Source organism: Pezoporus occidentalis, unplaced genomic scaffold, assembly GCF_034315485.1.
Source record: "Pezoporus occidentalis ecotype Australia unplaced genomic scaffold, CSIRO_AGI_Poc_V1 ctg45, whole genome shotgun sequence".
NCBI classification, from domain to species: Eukaryota; Metazoa; Chordata; class Aves; order Psittaciformes; family Psittacidae; genus Pezoporus; species Pezoporus occidentalis.
In genome coordinates this window covers 5,084,897-5,093,180 of record NW_026915780.1, presented here as the reverse complement: position 1 = coordinate 5,093,180, position 8,284 = coordinate 5,084,897, and the positions used below count along the sequence as shown (strand labels likewise).

The following is an 8,284-nucleotide window of genomic DNA, read 5'->3' as shown; positions in this document are numbered from 1 at the left end:
AGGCATAAACATTATAATAAAGCCTTATAATAAGTAATTGAAGAACCATTTTGTCATTACACCCCTGTGGCAGAGCTGAAAAGAGCTCAAAAAGGAGGTGTTCGCACATTCTGTCTCCTGGTTGCCTACTGCCTCTTGCAATATGCTGTTAAGCACTTTTTTGAGATCATGATACTTACTGTCACCATCAGGTTTATGATACTTCTCATCTCAGTCTTGCCCAGTGAACATCGCAGATGTCTATCAATAACGTACTTTCACACCAATCTGAGGTGTGAAGATTCAGCTCCTCAGGGTAACAAGGACAGAAATGAATCAGAAGTGTCCACCTCCTCTGCTTAGATGCTGCCTCGGACCTGGGGCTCTGTCAGAGGATTTAGAGGTATGGAGAGTTTTGTTTGTTTGACAACTGCAGCTAATCCTAGGTAGAACAAGTTAATGACAGCTCTGGAGCTCTGAATCAGAGGTCTCCATGAAGGTGACCATTAATAACTGGTGAATCTGTGGGGAATTGGTTAACTCAAACTATGTAAGGCACCAATCGTTACAGGTAATCCTAAACAAGATTAAGCAAGGTCCATGCCCAGACAAGATCCATCCATTGCAGGGAAACAGGCAGGTGTCACATAGGACAAAGGAAAAGTAGTATCATGGAATTGCACTTTATTGGGCTGATTGATGTGAGGCTGATCTAAGGCTGAACAAGTGCCCTTTTGGAGTATTCTTAACCCATTTCCATATTTTAATGTGCCTTTGTGCGTACCTTCCCTTACGTCCAGTTGTGATAACCACACGAGGAGAGGCGATGCTATCCAGAGGGACCAGGCCATCATCAGCACATGTACTGTTACTGTCTGAGATGTGAGGGTCTGAGGTTCTGGGTGGAAAAGAGTAAATAATGGCAGAAACTCATCAAAATCACAGCTTTTGTATAGAATTCCGTGCTAAGGCGACAGAACAGATCTGCGTTTAGACCTGGAGTGCTATTTAGCAGTATGGTTTGGAGGAGCTGGCTCAGAACAAAAGAGAAAAAGAGGATCTGGGGCTTTTCCAGTGACACTTTTGCTGTTGCAAGATTTTCAAAGGTCACAGTGAAAAACCCAGTTGCTGGATGCTCGTCTGGGTTTCCACAGCTCACTGGATGGGCAAGCCCACATAACGCAATTAAGCTGTGCTTTGGGATCCACGTCTGCTCAGGAGGCTGAATTTCAGAGCGTTTCAGTGCGGTCCTTGTTTTCCTTCGGCTGAGATTTTCCAGCGTGGCCGCATCTTCCAGGTGTGGCACTTGATTTGTGTGAGACCTGAGGTGGGAGTCAATAAAAACCAGCCAAGCCACAGCGCACCTCAAAGAGAAAAGGCGCTTGGAAGCATTAATGCTTACTTACCCAGGAAAGGAGCAATTCAAACAACATGTTTTCCTCCAGCGTTAAGATGAACTTGTTGTTTAACTCCTTTGTTACCAAAGGCTGCTGAGTTCCCAGGCAGTAGCACGGCTGAGACAAATCACTGTTTCCTCTTCAGAAAATGGAAGTGGTGCACTATTGTTCTTTTTTCTTCTTTTGGTGGGAAAAATAACTTCTGAGTTCCTTCACCACTTTCTGAGCCGAGCTGCAAGGGGGCCCAGCCAACGGTGACCTTTCAGAACACAGGGGAGGAGGAGATACGATGGAACTACAGCTTGTTCCTTATTTGTAATAAGCCCTTTGCAAAATACTACCTGTGTTTCCAGGACCCACGGATGCAGAGCCACGTGGACAACAAAATGATCAGTCTTTCATTTCCTTGAGCAGCTGTGGCAGTGGCAGTGTTCAGCCGACCCATAAATACATATATAGATAAGCATTCTTTGTAATCAGAGCATTAAAATCACCTTAAAATGCACCAGCAAAAGGCACCATATGGAAAACTCTGATTGAAAACATATGGGAAGTTGCATCAGAAACAGTCGGTTTTGCTTTGTGCGGATGTTGATTTGCTCCTCTCACAGCTACTTGGGGAAATAGCAGAGAAAATACATTTCCTTTTTTGCTGAGTGCCATCTAAGCACCATGGGTTGATAACTTCAGTGTCACTGTGATCTCTAGCACTTTCTGCCAGCTGAGAGACTTCTTTATCTCACATCGCGTGTTTCCTATTAATAACTCCTAGACAAAAGTTTAGTTATGTACTATAGCTTTTCTTTTAAGTCATTGACACCACCTGCGCTTAACTCCAAACCCAGTCCTGAATCAACTGCCACAGATCTCTGCCAGATTGTTTCCTACTAGTAACAAGCTGCTGCTCCTTGTCCTGCCTATAATTGTGTTTCTTTGTTAATGACAGAGAGAGAAAGAGAAGCGACTGCTCTAAGAGTGGAAACAATCTTAAACCATCTTTAGTCCTGGCTTGCATCTGACACAGTCCCATTCATCTAACAGAGGCTATACGGGTACGGAAATCAGACAGGGCCTTGCAATCTCATATCAATAAAAAGAGCAAAGTAAAGCAACTAAGGACTTAGGAAAGAGTGTTAATGATTACAGAAGGCAAAATTGCTGGCATTATGTGTAGTACAGCTTTCCTTTCATTTACAGCCCAGACAATTCATCCCTGGTAGTGCTCAAGGCCAGGTTGGATGCTGCTTGGAGCAACCTAGTCTAGTGAAAGGTCTCCCTGCCTGTGGCAGGGGATTGGAACTGGGTGAGCTTTAAGGATCTAGGGTTCTATGAATAGCAAAATCTTAAATGTACCTTGCATTTCATGAAGAAAATACAGGTCAAATTTAACAAGGGTGGTTTATGCAATTTAATTTTTGATTCTATTGTTTTCTACCTACAAATAAGAAAAAAAGAACAAGAAAAAATATTTCTCTGACAACAGTGGGATACTCAGTATCACAGTGCATGTGCCTGTGCCAAGTGCTGCTCATAGAACCCCAGACTGGTTTGTGTTGGAAGGGACATCAAAGTCCATCCAGTCCCAGCCCCCTGCCATGGGCAGGGACACCTTCCACTAGAGCAGCTTGCTCCAAGCCCCTGTGTCCAACCTGGCCTTGAACACTGCCAGGGATGGGGCAGCCACAGCTTCTCTGGGCACCCTGTGCCAGTGCCTCACAGTGCTCCTTCCAGCACAACAGGAAAAGACATCTGTGCCACTCAGTTTATTTGCTATTTCATTTCAGGCATTCAGATTCTGGTTTGTAGCAAAACAGGGACCTTGGATGCTGGGCTGGAAAGCTGGAAAACCAAGCAGCAGCAGAAACAACCTGTGCAGCAGCGCTGAGCCTGTGAACCTGTGCCATGGGGGATGTGGCAGGGCAGCCCAAAGGGTGTTTGTCGGGGATGTGATGCAGGAACGTGCCTGAAATGACCCTTTCTAGCCAGGCTGTGGATGCATTTCTCGTTCCATTTCAATCACTTTACTTGGACAGGGTCAAAGACAGAGTTTGTCCTAACATTAACTTCAAGCAGTACTTTAATAAAGGCATTACCTTTTACTTGTGATTTATTTCTATTTTCTAATTCACATGCTTAAAAATAGTTTCGTGTCTTCTCTTCTTCCTCCAGTGTCACTGAACTGAGGTGAGCAGCAGCACTACCTAGTCATCATTCCAGTGACAGTTTGGTAACCTGGTACCTCGTTACCCTGGAAAGACTCACACCACGAAGGCAATGTGATCCTCAGTCAGGTATGAGAAGCACTTTGCTGTGATCTCCATCTTCTCCATACCCTTACATCCAGAAGGACCTCTTGCTCTCAATTTGAGTTTCTAAATGTACTTGTTACTGTTTTATCCTCCTTCCAGAATTGATAAACCTTGAGCTTCCAGCAATACAAATAACTTCTGCCCTTAAAATTGAAGGTTCTAGAAAGACAGCAACAGATGGAATGAATCAAGCTTTAAACACTTTCCAAACCATTTGTCAGATCACTTCTTTTCCTGCAGCGGGAGGCTGGCAGCAGTGACCTGTGCTGGGAAATGCTCACTGCACCAGCGTGGCCTTGGTATTTGTAGGCTAATTTTTGTTTTGAGTATAACTCTTGACTCACGGAAAAATAACCCAAGTGTTTTGGGCTGGTCCCGGACTTGATCTTCCTTGAATTAATGACTGTCTGTGTCAAAATAAGCGTGGAGAAGCTTTTGTGATAACGTTTTTACCCTCTTGCCTCCTTGTTGAGAGATAGGAGCCACTGGAAGGCAGTTCCCAGCAGCTGTTTGCTATGTGGGTGGTTGGGCTTTTCCAGTGAGCGCAATTCCAGCCATCAGCTCCGCTGTCTCCAGACACACGGTGACATTTCGTGTTAGAAATTAATGCTAAGACGTGAAATTCAACCAGCCGGCTTTAACCAGGGTGCTGTAACAGTTGCTTTAGGCAAACATCCCTCAGAGTGGGTACATTGGGAGGCACACACACCAAACAAGACCTAAACAGCTAAATTTAGGCCGGATAGGAAATTAGCTTGAGGTTAAGTAAAGTTTTTCTGCTACTTTGTTTTGTTTTTAGATTACCCAAGAGATGTTCCTTCCTGGAAAGGGAAATAGGACAGAGATACAGAGCTGTTTTTCAATCCCTTCGTTTACATGGACTCATTTCAAGTACGTTTTATTGTGTGTTTGTGATTTAAACCTTACCAGCTCCTATTTTCAGATGGAAAGATTTGAAGTCCCAGTTCCAGTTCTGTGTGCAGCACAGCTCCTGCTGGGCAGGGGGGCACTTTCCATCTAAACTCTTACCTGCTCTGGACACAGGTGGACAGTGTAAAAGTGTATTTTCAAAGATCCCTTTGCACCTTGTAGTTAGAACCAGTATTCATGGCAAAGTTGCATTCCAGAACAGAGGAAAAGTCACAAGCTCTGCTGTGTAATGTCTAAACCAGAGGAGACAGAGCTCCTCGATCCAGCAGCTCCAGCCAAATCTCTGTGAAATCTAACCCACAGACTTTCTGGGTTCATATTTTATCATCTACATTCTTACTTGGACATCATTTTGCTTAAAGAGATGCTTCTAAACCTAAATCTTGGAGCTAAGCATGGGTCCATCCAGCCAGATCTGTAATTTCTGATCTTTCCCATTAAAGACACGAGCTTTCTTTGTGCTCATGTGATTTTTCCCTACTTGTTTTATGTTGCAATAATCATGGTAGAAGTAACTATAGGAAAGCGCACAGTTACAGGTTTATTTACTGACCCAGGATATAAATCTAGTTGCTTAAGCAAGCAAAAACTGCTGAAACAATTGTTAAAGCAAACATGAAGGATGAGGTTCACTGGAAAGGATTCCAAAAATGCTCTGAAAGTTGGGGCTTGGTGGTTTTTCTTTGTTTAAAGGCTACAGACCATCATACCATCACTCCCTGTAACTGCCATGGAGGTGATGGGAGAGGAAGAGGAGCCTCAGCACTTGCATAAAGAGGTTCTTGTGTTGGTAAACCTGTTACCTGTGCTGCTGGGGTGGCCTCACAGGCTCCTGCAGCCCAGGGGTGGCAAAAATAGCATTTACAGAGGGAAACCAGCCCTAGATGGGGCTCCCTTGTCCCCTTCACTGAAAGCACAGCTGGGTAGGGATCTGTAGGGAAAAACTGGTGAGAAACTGCTTTGTTGGCACTGAGTGTTCAGGGACTTCCAGAGCTGCAGCAAGTCAGGTTAAACAGCTCGGCAGTGAAATCTCCCTTTGAAGGCTGCTATTTACTTACACCAAAGTTATTCTTCTGCAAGAAGCGATAGGAATGTATAGCTTCAGAGCAAGGAAATGCCACTGTCTTAATAATACGTAGTAACACAGGATGTTAGGGTGGCATCGATCTAGACAGTGAGATGGGAGAATCATTTGCAGAACAGAAATAGAAAACGTTGGAGGTTATTCCTTGAAACACAAATATGATCAAAGGGCTGGAGCAGCTCTGCTCTGGAGCCAGGCTGAGAGAGCTGGGCTGGGTCAGCCTGGAGAAGAGAAGGTTCCTGAAGGGGAGACCTGAGAGCAGCTCCAGTGCCTAAAGGGGCTGCAGGAAACCTGGAGAGGGGCTTGGGACAAGGGCCTGTAGGGACAGGCCAAGAATGGCTTTAACCTGCCAGAGGGGAGACTGAGATGAGCTCTTAGGCAGAAGCTCTTCCCTGTGAGGGTGCTGAGGCGCTGGCACAGGGTGCCCAGAGAAGCTGTGGCTGCCCCATCCCTGGCAGTGTTCAAGGGCAGGTTGGACACAGGGGCTTGGAGCAAGCTGCTCTAGTGGAAGGTGTCCCTGCCCATGGCAGGAGTTGGAACTGGATGAGCTTTAAGGTCCCTTCAACACAAACCAGTCTGGGGTTCTGTGATTACTGCTTTTTGCACCGCATCCTTACAAAGTGCCTTGAAGTGCTGGTGAGATTTGGGCCAGAAGAAGCTTCTAAACAACCTCTGAACTGCAAAGCTTTTACTTCCCTGTTGCATGTATAAAATAGCTCTGGTGGTACACCTTATGGTACAAGGTATCCTGCAAATGATGCTAAAAAGTAGAGGACAGACAGCAAGCAATTTTTAGCTTAGTGGATAGACTACTGCTGTCCTTACATGCACTTCATAAATAATTTTGAAGGTTCTGAAGAATGCATTATTCAAAGCATCCGGCTCTTTCTTCTGAGACTGAGTGTGTCCACTGGCAGCTTATGAAACACTCACTGTATTTAATTATTAACTCTTTTTTACAGCATTTGTGAGGTTTTTTTCACTCCGTACAACATGTGCAAGTTCTCATCCCAAAATGACAAGAACAAAGATGGAGCCAAGGGTCATCTTGGCCATGAGACCTCTCCATTGCTGTTCTTACCAGCCTTCCTCAGGGTCACAACATACAGGTTTTACCAGTGTTTTATCTCATGGCCTCTGGTGAGGTGAGCTCAGGGTGCTTTTAAATAGATAAATGGAAACAAAACCAAGCAAGAACAAAGTTATTACTGAAATTCAGCACTGAATCAGAATTACTTTATGAACTTCTTTTCCATGTTCTGGCTTAGCAAAAAGGTCTGTCCTACAGCTCCTGACACTCCATCAGCTTGGACCTTCCGTGCCACTGGAAAATGCCATCACAAAATGGCACCATTTTCAGCCCTTTTCTTCGTGAGGTGCAACCACATTCCTTTCAGCCCAAGAACGGCGATGGGATGAGAGAGCGCAAAGACTTTTTCCTTGTGATCTGGGAGGTTTGGTGTGTGTTTGAACAGGTATGTAAAGCCGAGAAACAGAAACAATACGGTCCAAGTTTCAAGATTTAGCGTGGTTTTCAGGAGGTGCCAATATGCTACATGTGTAATGTGCATATTTCTGGAAAATTATGAATCACTTACTTTTTTTTCCTGTAAAAATGACAGCTGTTTTCTAGGATGTCAAATCTGTAATTCCTTCCAAAGAGCAAAACAAATTAAGTAAGAGTAACTAAAGTGGTAGGGACAATATTTTGAAGAATGGGAAGTAGAGCAGATTGCATCCCATTTTGCTGCATGTCCATGGTGGGGAAGGGAAGAGGGCTCCATACAAGTATCGTGCGGATAACATGGCCCATGCATGGTAGCAGAAATGATTTCTCTTACGAGACACCAGTTCATCCTGGACCAAATACGTGGGCTTCTTTCATATGCAATGCAATTAATACATCTTCCTGCTGACTTCCTTCCCGTGGGTGTTGGATTACGGCTGCAGTAGACTGTGTACCGCAAACCAGGTGAGACGCCAGCTCCAAATCAGGAAGGACTGTCTGTCCCCCTGAGCATGAAGGAGCCAAACACCAGCAATCCCAAAGAGGACGTGTTGTACAGACAGGAACAAACTTGTATCTGCTTGGAAATGCCTTCGTGGCCTTTGCAGCGCTACGAATACATGTGGTGTGTAAGTTTCTGTGTGCTATTTTGAAGAGGGACTTTTAAAAGGTCATTTAATGATCAGACAAGGGCCAATGGCTGTAAACTTCAAGAGGGTAGATTGAGATGAGCTCTTAGGCAGAAGCTCTTCCCTGTGAGGGTGCTGAGGCGCTGGCACAGGGTGCCCAGAGAAGCTGTGGCTGCCCCATCCCTGGCAGTGTTCAAGGCCAGGTTGGACACAGGGGCTTGGAGCAAGCTGCTCTAGTGGAAGGTGTCCCTGCCCGTGGCAGGGGCTGGAACTGGAGGAGCTTTAAGGTCCCTTCCAACACAAACCACCACTCCAGGATTGTATGATTCTATGGTATTTGCCCTTTACTGAAATTATCTGGTACCAGTGTTTTATTTCTTTAACCATCTTTTAGGAGCCAAAAAAAGCCCACAAAGGAATAATTCCCATTCATGAGGTCTTCTTTCAGG

The 8,284-nt window shown here is 45.0% G+C and overlaps 1 long non-coding RNA gene across 1 annotated transcript; it reads left to right on the top strand.

Annotated features, from left to right (window-relative positions):
- Nucleotides 1–2,292: 2,292 nt before the first annotated feature.
- LOC134172194 (uncharacterized) lies at nucleotides 2,293–7,313 on the top strand. Its single transcript, XR_009967864.1, has 4 exons — nucleotides 2,293–2,428; nucleotides 3,546–3,667; nucleotides 4,485–4,576; nucleotides 6,988–7,313. It is a non-coding gene; the product is annotated as an uncharacterized LOC134172194 (long non-coding RNA).
- Nucleotides 7,314–8,284: the final 971 nt, after the last annotated feature.